The 12,804-nt window shown below is 41.1% G+C and overlaps 1 long non-coding RNA gene across 2 annotated transcripts in view; it reads right to left on the reverse strand.

The window, feature by feature from the left end:
- Positions 1 to 12,450: 12,450 nt before the first annotated feature.
- Positions 12,451 to 12,804, reverse strand: part of LOC121820994 (uncharacterized) — a 3,617-nt gene continuing 3,263 nt past the window's right edge. For both annotated transcript variants that reach the window (XR_006061689.2, XR_013043085.1), the window contains one exon: positions 12,451 to 12,804. This exon is cut by the window's right edge and continues 9 nt beyond it. This is a non-coding gene — a long non-coding RNA (uncharacterized LOC121820994).

The raw sequence follows: 12,804 nt of genomic DNA on the forward strand, positions 1-12,804 counted from the left end.
GACATCATGGACAGATCTTCACAGCCACTGGGCAAGTTTCCAGTGATCCTTCAAAGTCAGATGCAAATAAATACCAGAGCATTCTCCTGAGAAAAACAGGGTCTACTAGGGTGTGATTGCAGGGGCCTGCTGCGGCATCCTTGAGAGCAAGACTCAAGGCATTTCTAGGAGTACAGAGTAAAAGCAAATGACCCTTTTGTATTTCACTGTGGGGCCAAATAATGACCAAGCAATCCCAAATGGACTCATAATTATAATTATGCCTTGCTTAACAAAGATAGTGAGTTAAGTAATACTCTACGCAGGACAGTTCATGGGAAAAGAGAAGAGGGGAATTTGCCTCAAGTAGCCTTAGACCAAATCCTTACTTAAACATTTATTAAAGGTATACTAGATGGCAGGTATGAGGCACACTGGAGAAAGAGATTTACAAAGGAATCTCTGATTTCCATGAATACGATCATCTAGTTGTGTCCACAAATACACGCTCTTCATTTGTGCCAGGTACTATAACAAAGCTAAATCTGGAGAGATGCGGGAGATTCGTACCTTGGCTCCACTCATGGAAGGCTTCACTGAAGAAACACCACTCAGACTTCCCTGATGTTACAGAGGTAGGCATGGAAGAGAGAGCAGTGTTACAGGAAGAAGCATCTTAGGCCAGCTGCAAAGTGATGCATCTCAAGTATCATAGACCTGGAAGAAGTTCGCTATGGCTGGAGGATGTAGAGAGGCCAGATGTCTGCAAGGTTTGTGGGAATGTTACAATTGAGTCACAGCAGGGCTTTGTATGCCAAGTGAAGTTGTTTGGACTTGATCCTGTAAGTATCAAAGAAGGACTTTAAATAGATCAGACTGAGCTTTAGCTAGATCATTGGGATGTCAGTCTCATGGTGAATGGACCTACAGGTGGCCAAAGCCGGACACAGATGAGTTAGGGAGCTGCTCATTCACTCACCCTGTTCCATTTTGAACATAGGTGAACCCAGACAATGCACTGAGAACTTTCCAGAGGCACCTTGAGAGCTGGATAGCTGGGTGATTATGATGGTGAGGACGGAGTCTGGAGAGACTTAGGAAAACCCGCAAAACCTCATTTGTGTAAGCAGTTGAGTGTGGCAAGCGTGAGCTATTCTGCTCTTTCCACACTGTTTGCATCCAGAGGTAAGTTCCTGCCTGTCCTTGTTCCTGGGTGGCAAAAATTGTTTACAAAGAAAGTCTAATAAACTCTAAGTTTGAGGAGGTTGCTTGTCCCAGAAGCCCTGAGTCTCTGGACGGAAGTCCTGATGGACTTGAAAGCATGAGCATCTTCAGTGTGAGAAGGTGTCTACTGCACCTCCCACTGGATCTGAGGCAGAGAAGTGAATGCCTACTTTGATCCCAGTGTTCTTACTCCCTCTTAGGCCCTCTCATACCCCAAACCTTCTCTCTTACCCACACATACACAAGGCAGTTAGTCACACAGTATTTTTATCTACAAACCTGATTCAGTCACCATTGCCCTCCTTTCAGACTTCCTGGCACCCCAAAAGTCCCTGTGAAGTCGCCCCACAATGTTCCCATCCTCTCTTTCCCTTTGCATTATCTCCATACAATGTTGTTCCAGCTTCCTTACATTCTTCTTTGCCCCAGTCCTCCTGATAATGTTTCTTTAAGGGCTATTAGCGCCCCCGTGCTGGGCCCAGGCACAGTCCTAGGGGCCTCTGCCAGGTACCAGGTGAACACGTATATTTTCCATCTTATCGGATGGGAAATACTTCTAAAGCCCTTAATGGTTCTGCCCATTTGTGCAGAAGTGCTCCTGACCACCTCCAGCCACTAGATTAAAATGAGATGTAAATGGCCTTCACAGCAAAGAATGGCACGGAAATCCCCAGTCTTGCCCATTCAAGGATCTGGCTCTGAGTTCTTGCCAGGCTGAGTGTCCACAATGTACCCCTGGTCTCTTTGTCTCTCTGCATACACATCCTAGCTCACAATTCTGCTGTGCTTTACAAACAGATCCTCAACTCCATCCTAACCCTTCTCTAAAAGTCCCATCTCAAACTTCAATCTTTACCAACCCACCAGAATGAAAACTGAGCCCACTATTTCTAGTGGTTCAGAAGCCTTCTTTATTTTCCGATTTCTCCTATAAGCACCATAGTTCCCCTGCATATGTATCCCCTAATGTTGGCAACCAAATATTTTATAGTCTCTGGGTTTCTACAGAGTTTAAGCTAGGAAATTGTCTAGTCTATCAGTTACTGTTGCCATTTTTCCAATGATCTTGATACTTCTATGTTGTTGGACTTACTTTGGATCACCAGCTCCCAAATAATGACACAGAGACTTCTTATTAATTATGAAAGCTTGGCCTTTAGCTTAGGCTTGTTTCCAACTAGCTCTTATAACTGAGTTAACCCATATTTTTTAATCTACATTCTGCCAAGTGGCTCAGTTACCTCTTCTTAGACTTGCTCCAAGTCTGCTGGTGAAATTTGCTGCACCTAGATTCCTTCTCCTCTTCCTCTCTCTCCCTGGGAATCCCACCTACCCTCTCCTGCCAGCTATTGGCCATTTGACTCTTTATTAAACCAATCAGAAGGCACCTTAACAAAGATATATCTTCACAGTGTACAAAAAGATTATCCCACAACATTTCCCCCTTTCAGTCTAAATAAAAAGGAAGGGTTTTAACTCTAACATAGTAAAACTATATACAATAAGAACAATTATCAGGTAAGAATTACATTAACAATATCCAGTCCATTTGTATTTGGCATATTTGGAAAAAATATTCTATTATCTATCCTATCTTGATGAATCTGAAGTTTTATACCTAAACCACTTTCTATCATAACTTGCATTACCATCCTAAAACTATCTTTTTAAATTAAAATATTTTCTTAGATAAACAACTTAAGCTTTTATATCTCTCAACCTTTATAACCTTTATATCCCTTTTGTAAGTTTCTTTTTTGAATGTGGTAACAAAGAAAATGGTATAACTATCTAGTCTTCAACCCTCATCAGAATCCAAGAAGGATAAAATATTACCTGAGTAAACAAGAATGCAGAGCAAACAACTTCCAAAACTATAGAAATGACAGAGACATATGGCTGCCTGGACAGTCACCCAAGGTTCCTCTGCAACATTGGGGCATCTATCTTTGGCCTACAGGCCTAGAATATCTAAAAGACTTTTCTATGAAGCAGGCATTTTGAAGGACTGTCCTACCTTGTCTTGGCAAAGTTTGGCAGTCACTTTCTTTTGTGTCCTGCTTGTCCAATTTGGACAGCATACTGTCAGCAGTTGAGGCAAGGGCAGTTTCTTTGCCACATAGAAAACAAACTTCCTATGGAGGTTCTTCTATGCCCATCATTCTTTTGGAAAGTAAATTGGTGCTGCCAAGAGCAGATATGTCTCACTGTCCTGAAAAGCCTTATATTATTAAAACATCTTAAATATCATATTCTGTAGGTCTCTGAAGTATTTTAAGACCACCTATCTATCTAAAATATATCTCTGATTGGCCTTGAAAACATACCTAACATGACTATAAGTTTGATTGTTATAGATGATTAACTACTAACCTGCATTTCCTAATTATCCTAAACAGTTTATAATAATAGCTTTCAAGGACTAGAACTTTACATTACATTTTTTAAATGAGATGCATAGTTACAATACCTTAAACAAAAGTAGAAACATATATACAGTACGTATAACAAAAATAACCTTAGTTTTGTGTCAATGTACAAAAATCCATACCAATGTAAAATATTTGAGACTAGTAGTTGTTTTTTAGGTTAAAAGTAGATTCAATAACATACCTTTTTATCCTATCACTTCTATATTATATCTCCCCCTTACTCTCTCAGAAAGAGATCCCTGAATCAAATCTCCTTTGCTTAGTTTTCTAAACCATGACCTATAACAACTTGTAACCAAGCCCCCTAGATGATGATAAGCACCCATAATCCATTGAATGACCAAAAGTCACCCACCCCACCTCTCAGAAATGTGGGCATCATGTTCTTTAGACCATTTCCTGTTGTCTGGGGTGACAGAATCTTTAGGGGATCTTGAGAAAATTGAGATAATAATCAAGTTCTGTGAGAGCTAACTGTGTCATTTGTTGTCCAGTGTCCGTGTGATGGGGAAGTGTAGAGCTTCTCTGAAGTCCTGGCTAGAGCAGTCTATGAGGCTGGACCATCTCAGCTAGCAGCTTTGAAGTTGTTCTGGATGTAGAACTCTGAGGAAACTGCAACAGAGGAATTCTGAAAGGCTGCATCACTTGGGCTACTTGTCTTCATTGGTGTCTGGTCTTTTTTTCTGAAAACACGCAAACCTTTAAAGGTAACATACATATCTGTATTAATATAAGTATGGAATGTGTGATGTGCCCAAATCAACTAAAAATAATTCTTTTGTTTTATTTTTGAGAAGGTAAAAGGCATCTGTTGATTTTATAAGCCTATTTGGATCATATAACAAACCTTTATCCATGTTATATGAAAGAATGGAATGTAATAATAAGTCATGTGGACTCTGTAGCCAATAAGATTTATCATATCTCATCTGGTCTCAAAGCTGTTCCCATGTAGAGGGATCAGTATATATATATCAACTGGCTCATAAGCTTTTTTTTTTTTTTTTTTTATGTCTGCAGCCAAGATTCTCAGGCGGTCTCCCTCAATCAAATCTTATCTTTATTAATTTTGAAGGAATCCATAGCTTTTTGTTTCCCATGGAAACAAGAGCAAAATTTCTCCCTCAATGCAATATATATTTTGACTTCCATTTTGAAGTTAAGACATTCTTCAAATATATAGGTTGTTTTAATTTAGCAGTTTTGGTAAGCCAATGTCTCTTAGCAGCTATTGTTTTTTGTTTATTAGCATTTAAAAAATTCACAGTCAACAAAACAACACACAGGACCCAGCCACCCTGTGTATTTCCCATCTTTATGTGGCTTACTTTTTTTTTTTATTACTTTACTCTCTCTTTAAAGACTTCATTTTATTATTGTTAAACTATTTATTTTTTGTGACTGTCTATACCCATTTTCTTCCATTTCTTTGGCTTCTAAGCACATTTTTAAGCACACTGTAATCTGTTCCAAGGTTTCTTGGCCTGGACCTGACTTTAAGCATGTCTGTAGCATTTTTTTTCACCACCTGAACCAAACCTTAACTTGCTAGGCTCTCCACCGAATAGATAGCTCAGCACATGGCCTGGCGGCTGGCCCTACCCTCTTCAGCCTAAGTGTTCCATCTGCTCCTAACTGTCCCCGCTCTGGGAAGCTGCCGTGTCCACAATGCGGTAGGTGCTTTTACCTAGTATGCTGGCTGCTCAAGTGTCCTGCTGCACAGCAAGGCCTCTTCAAGGAGCCGCATGAGCAGTGAGCCTACTGCAGAGACTGAGGTTGCCAGAAAGCCTTCTCAGGCCTTATGTGAATTTACATGCTGGACATTGGATGCCAAATGTTGTCAGACTTTCTTTGGATCGCCAGCTCCCAAATAATGACACAAAGACTTCCTATTAATTATGAAAACTTGATCTTTAGTTTTGGCTTGTTTCCAACTAGCTCTTATAACTTAATTAGCCTATATTTTCTAATCTATGTTCTGCCACGTGGCTTGGTTACCTCTTCTCAGTATGGCTGGTCTGACTTTCTCCTAGTCTGCTGGCATAATCCATGTGCCTAGATTCTTCTTCCTCTATCTTCCTGGGAATCCCACCTTTCCTCTCCTGCCTAATTATGGGCCATTCAGCTCTTTATTAAATTAATCAGAAGGCACCTTGACAAAGACATATCCTCACAGTATACAAAAAGATTATCCCACAACACTTCTAGTTTAATTCAATAGCTACCTATTTTGTTCAGTCCTGTGTGTGTTCATCCTAATACATCATTCCTTGAAGGCCTCAGGAACATACACAGACTTCTCATTAAAGTCATCTTTTCCAAATATGTAGGCTTAGCCTATGATTTAACCTGGCCTAAATCAGTCTCATGGGTGCTTCCACAGGCAGTTATTGCTGGTCATCAGGTGTCTCTGCTTCTAGGATTGACTGACCATTCATTGGGGAAAGGAAAACAATGAATTAAATAGCATAATCCCAATGGCTCGCCTGGACTTATTCACCACCCTTGTTCAAGGTGTCAAGAAGAAATGTGTAAAAGCCCCAAAAAACAAAGAATTTTCTTCATGTCTTTACCCAAAACATGTTTGTTTCTGTCTTATTGATTAAAATAGATCCTATGGCCAAGTTCATAGTTAGTGTAGGGGATACCACTAGAAGGTGTAGATACAATGCAAAGAAGGAAAGAAAAAGTAGGCATTTTTGCAGTGACTACAATTAGCCAACCTGGGCACCTAATCTACATGATTTTCAATTTGCTGGTATGCGCTCTCCATGGAACACCTGAACATTTGCCAGGAAGCTCTGGTCAAGGTGTTTGTATTAGTCAGTGACCCAGGAAAGCTCGAGCACATTGCTGAGAGCCAAAGAATGGATGCTCTGAGTCCTGCTCAATCAATCAGGCAAAGTAAATTCTCCCTTTCTTGACCGTCTCATTCTAGCCAACGTCCAGCAGACCGGCTAGCACCCACCTATGCTGGGAAGGCAGTCTGCTTTAGTCAATGCACTAATTCAAATGCTAATTTCACCCAGAAATACCTTCACAGATGGACAAAGGAATAGTGCTCAATCTGTGTGCCCACGTGTCAGTCAAGTTGACACAAAATCAACTTTCATGATTTCTAATGAGTACATATTAGTCCACGATCATCCAATCTTTTCTGAAATGGCTGCTTGGAAAGTAGCATCAGAATTTGTTAGGTTCTCTGAATATCCAGAAAGAATACTGGTGGCTTCCTTGCATTCCATCACTGCATGTAACAGAAGTGTAATGCTATAAAAGCCAGACACAGCCTTAGGGACACCCAGCAGGATTCCTGTTGGATAGTTTTTGTCTGCAAATACGAAGACTCAAGGACACCACTCAGGGCTCACTCCAGCGTGAAGTCAGCAAAGGACCGTGAGTCACTACAAAAGCCGCATAGACACAGCTGTTCAGGGATGGATCTGTGCTTCACAACTGTTACACACATTATTGGGTGTGTCTCCTCTGTAGTGCTGGAGGTTAGGGCAATGGGGCAGTGAGCGAGGCCACACACATGGAGAATAAGATATGGCTCCAGACCCAGGATGTCCCACAACGCTGGGAAGAAAAGAGATGCTGGGACACCGAAGGAGCCAAAGCTGATGGTGTTGTGCCATCGAGAGCTGCTGTGGGTCTTCAGCGATGAGAGTGCTCTTGGTGCTCCAGAGTCACCAAGTAGGCATCACAGGATAGGAAAACTTTGGAATTAAAAAAGGCTTTGAGAAAGGAAAAGGGAGGTTGCCAGATGTCAGAGCACAAGAGAGGCAAGTGTAGTAACAGTAGTACCAAGGCCAGCCATCTGGAACAAAAGGGAGGTCAGCAGGAGACACGATTGGATAAGCACTATGGAGTGAGATACGGTTGCTCTGACGCCTACAGACAGTCTTTGTTTAACAAGGATCCACTTGTGATCTTAATAAGGGAAGTTTTCCAATAAAGGACATGGATTTGGTGACATCAAGTATCATCAGAAGGACATTAAATCGGGTACTAGTCAGGAGACTATTAGCGTAATTCAGGTGTTAGTTCAGGTGAGCTGAAACAGAGTCTGGAAAGAAGATCGGACACATTCCAGACACAGAAGGAAGAATTAATGTCTATTTCATAGGAAGGTACCTCCTGTAGTTTATTTGGGGGAAACCTGTCCATTCCTGGTGCACCATGGCAACTTGCCAAGAGGGAAAATCTTTTCAGTGTAGAAGACCAAAGAAGATTGGTCAGATGGCTCAGTGTGGGAAGGCACTAGCCAACGAACTTGATGACCTGGGTTTGATTCCTGGAATCTACATGGTGGAAGAAGAGAACCAAATTGTCCCCTGAACAAAACACACACACACACACACACACACACACACACACACACACACACACACAAATGTGATGTAATTTAAATACTTTTAAGTTCAATAAAGAATTTGGGACTTATTTTTATGATCATTTGTGAGTAAATTCTTTTTTTTTTTTTTTTTTTTTGGTTTTTCGAGACAGGGTTTCTCTGTGTAGCTTTGCGCCTTTCCTGGGACTCCCTTGGTAGTCCAGGCTGGCCTCGAACTCACAGAGATCCACCTGGCTCTGCCTCCCGAGTGCTGGGATTAAAGGCGTGCGCCACCACCGCCCGGCATTTGTGAGTAAATTCTTAATACCTCCCATTCAGTGTTTTTAAATGTAGTGAAGAGATCACTGTGGGTCTGAGAAAATGAAACATTTCTGATAATTTTGTTGTCAGTCTGATACAATACCAAGTTAGGTGTTCAATGCCAGGCCGACAGCAGACAGACTTCACAGCACTTCCCTCAGCATCCCCAGGACTGAGGTTCCTGTTAGTGTCACTATCCCACAATTCAACATGATTTCCGTTTCTAATCAAGGGAAATTAGCAAGGTCACGCAACTTCCCAAGGCCGCTCACTCAGTAAGAGACAGAATTTGGACCCACATCTTCCCACTTCAAAGCCTGTTCTTTCCCCAGTTGAAGACTATTCAGCACAACTAAGTGAAAGGAGGTTTTTCCTCTTTCAAGAATCAGAATTAAAGGATCAAAATCTTAGGTGTTTGTTCTCTGTAGAGGATCAGAATTTTAGGATATGCAGGGTGTGGTGGTACATGTATTTAATCCCATCACTGGGGAGGCAGAGGCACACCAGTCTCCGAGTTCAAGGCCAGCCTGGTCTACAGAGCTGGTGCCAGGACAGCCAGGGCTACACAGAGAATCTCTGTTTAAAAAAAAAGTAAAGCAGAATTTGAGGGTACAGGCTGATGAGTCCTGGCATTTCCTTAATGTAACAAGTTAAGTCTTTATTTAAGGGATAGAACAATTTGCAATTTTCTTCCATTGGTGGGCAAGGCAGATAATAAAAATGATAGCAAAGGTCATTAAAATTTATGTGGAAACTAGCACAGATAGGAAGAACTACAAAGTGAATTCTTTAAGCACAAGAGAAGGGTGTTGTTTTTTTTTTTTTAAGCACAATATGAAAGACAACTCCTTTGGCCTCAGATACCTAAATATGCCATCAAAAGACTGCCTGATTCTCAAACTCTCAAACGCCAGCTTTTTCCTGATTCCTCTAGAACTTACTCTTCATGTAGAGTATCAAAGCCAGCGGGATGGTAGGTGTCCCAAAATGTCTTAATTCAGAGAATTAGTGTTAACTGAGCCTGATTAGCTCCATTTATCTCTAATTAATTACCTTTATCTAATTAGACACTCTGTTTCCAGTAGACATGGAGTCAAGTAGACTAGATTATTAGTGCAGTCATTGTCCCTTTACAAAATCCTGAAATTAATGAAACGTGCAAAAGAATCTGCAGTTCTAATTGCACAGGTGTTGCCTTATGGCAAAGCTTTATCATCTGATTACACCAAGGGATTATTAGTGACTTTTATATAGAGGACGAGCCTATGAAATGCGCCTTAGCAACAGCTCATTAGTTTAAGGTTGTTACTGTATTATTTATTACATTCAGCCTTCCCCATTATCTAGATTGATTCATGGACCAATATATTTTTCCTCTGTGCAAAAAAAATAAAATAAAATAAAACCATCATTATGAAGAGTCCAGATGCAATGTTGAAAAATGCAAACTGCATTTGTTCGTCAGCTACAATCTGATGTTTTACGACAAAAAGACTCTAAAGTTACATGTGATCAGAGTCAAGTTCACAGTTATTTTCTATGGCAAAGGAACCTGTTAAAATTACTGAGTAATGCGGGAGGATTGGGACATTTGTTTCAAACATTCATGGCTCTCTCAGTGTTTTCACCTAACTGAACTGACATATCGAAGCGGAAAGGAAAAAGCAAATTTTTTTGCATTAAAATATATATTATATAAATATACTTGTATTTATTTTCTCTTTGTATCTTCCCAAAACAGACTGACAAAACATCATCTCTATATGTGTGCATGACAATATTTATAAAAATCCATCTGTTTTATATTTTTGTTTCTTATGGCCAGATTCTGAGGACAGATGGAGAAAACTAACAAATTACATAATCTGGTTTAGCTGAAAACAGCAAAATTTCAGTGCTGGCTTACAAAAGGAAAAGCGCTTTTTCATGGCGAAGTTAGGCGTACATGCACAACTACCACATTTCAGCCTTCAGATGGGTGCCTTTTCTTATAACTGTTGGAAGAAGCACTGTTTCTCACCATCATGGAGTAATTAAGCAGCTAGAAGCAAATCCTGCCAGGATTCCGTCCCAACACATAAACAAGTTTATTGATGACACAGTAATTCCTTTAAATAATTTGTCAACATAAGTATTGTCAAGTGAGGTTTTAGAATCACTTCTCTCCCTGTTGCCCCCCCCCCCTCCTCTATTGCTCTGAGCTGTACACTGCCTGCCTGCCGTTCACTTATTGCTGAACCTAAACTAGTGAAATGATAACGGGTAACTGTTATGTAGAGCATGGCAGCTGATTTGAGTAGTAATAATGAATATTTAATGATCCTCCTTTCAAGCATGAACATATAACTTTTCATGTGTGCCTTACTAAAATTATAACCATTAATCTAAAAATTACTGTTGCAACTGAAATAATAGCCAAGAATTATAGATGATAGCCAAGTCAGAATACTGCACGGATACTCTGTACAAACACAGGTCACACATGTAGAAGGCTGTGGCCTTCTGTTCTCATTCAATCCAAGACCTTGCTTTGAAAAGTACAGTTTTGTGATTAGTAGAGTTCTGAGTCTAGCTACAAAAGGCCAGCATTTTAATCAAGAAATAAGCATAAAAGCCAATGACATTTTCACTCCTCCTTAGATTTTGTTTAGACATTAATAATGTCTAAATAAAAATAACATGTATATAAAGATGTGGCCCCATAGATGTAGTATTTTTAGGATGTTCCACCCAAATCAAAGAAAGGGCAAACAAAATTTATCAGAAATTTTATAACATAAATTTCATTTTAAAAAAATAATGTGGGCTGTTTTTCCCAGTATGTACAATATCTACAGAAACCACAGTGTGACTTTGGGAAAAAGAAAATCTGGAAAATGCATGAAGCTCTTTAAAATGGGCTTTGTGCATTGATGGAATTTTTTTAATTACACTTCTAAGTTATATCACTCCTGGTATCTCCATAAGATTTGAATAATTTCATATGCCTGAAATATTGCAGAGAAACATGTCCATCTCCCTTGCTGGTTGGATCTGCTTTCATTGTTACAGGAAAAGTGAACACCAATGCCACTGTGGTTGCAAGTATTGCAGTTCTAGTGAATCTCAGCACATGCTTTAAATGTTTTTAAAAGTGTGGTATGTGCTTACCAAATTCAAGGGGGAAATGGCGTAATAATGTGAGGACAGCACCAAGAAAAACCCCAAGTTTCTCCCTCTGTAATCTTCAGCAGACGTGCAGTGTCTAACCAGGGTGGTTCACACCGTTAGTTCTAGGACTGCTGTGGGACTGAGCAGGGAGAGCAGAGTTCAAGGCCAGCCCGGATTACACCTCGACACCTTGTTACGGGGCACAAGGTGAAAAGAGAGAGGAGGGGAGGGGAGGGGGGAAATAAAATCAAGGTCTAGCTGAGTGGTGTGCCATGTGGGTACCCAGGCCATCCACATGGTTCTGCCTCTTCAGGACTCCAGTCTAAAGGACAAAGGCAAGTGTGTAGGGACACAATCTCCAGCTGTGTGCGGTCACTGAACACACCCTAACAGAGCAGGCGTCTCAGCCAAAGCCAGGCAAGGGCAGATGAGAAGAGCAGTCACAGACCGCCTTGCAGCAGAGACGGTGCTTCAGCTGTAAGACGGTAACATCCTCAGGTCCCCGTGTGAGGACCTGATGGAGCTTCCTTTCCTCACCTGGCGGCCTTGCTGCTGCTTCCACTCAGAGGTGGTCCTCGTCCGTTTATGGTTTTCTGGCTTGCCATGCTAGGTTTCTCTTCACAGCAGATATTTATAAAGAAATCTACACCAGTTAATTATACCCAAGATAAACAAGTTTATTTTCTTATGTTGCATATACACAGACAATACACTGGTAATGAACATACGTTCAAATATTGAGAAATTCATCTATCTTTTGGTTTACTGTGTTTTGTGGTTTCTTTACCACATCAAATTTCAGTGGAGGGGCTTTGGGTTAAATTCCCTAGCACCCAGTAGTCCTGAACCAATGTAGAGCATGGTGGAAGGATAAAGGAAGAAATGACAGACAGCAGAGGACAACAGGAAGTGAAGAAAGGGGGTTGTTTCTTAAGGGAAGGGGAACGCGCTTGTGGACCGTGAGAGGATAGAGCTGAGGCTGGGGTGTGTGAACACACAGAACAGCAGTGCTGTACTAAAACGCTGTTTATTTATTAAGCTGGCGGGGAAATGTGAAGGGTAGGCACACAGAATGAAACATGGAACCTAATGTGCCCACATACCCTCTCTTGTTCGAAAGTTGTCTGCAGAGTATGGCAAAGCCTCCTCCTCCTCCTCCTCCTCCTCCTCCTCCTCCTCCTCCTCCTCCTCCTCCTCCTCGTGGGCCTGAGAGGTCTGCCATGCTCTCCTCAGCAGCACTGTGGGGCGGGGACTAATTGCCCCCGTAAATCACCGGGCACCACTGTGCCGCTCCGCTTACTTTTCTGACAGTAATTTAGTGCGTGCTCTTTCCCACACTTGTCATTCCATGTTTTTCCTCAC

This window comes from Peromyscus maniculatus, chromosome 10, assembly GCF_049852395.1.
Source record: "Peromyscus maniculatus bairdii isolate BWxNUB_F1_BW_parent chromosome 10, HU_Pman_BW_mat_3.1, whole genome shotgun sequence".
Lineage (NCBI taxonomy): Eukaryota > Metazoa > Chordata > Mammalia > Rodentia > Cricetidae > Peromyscus > Peromyscus maniculatus.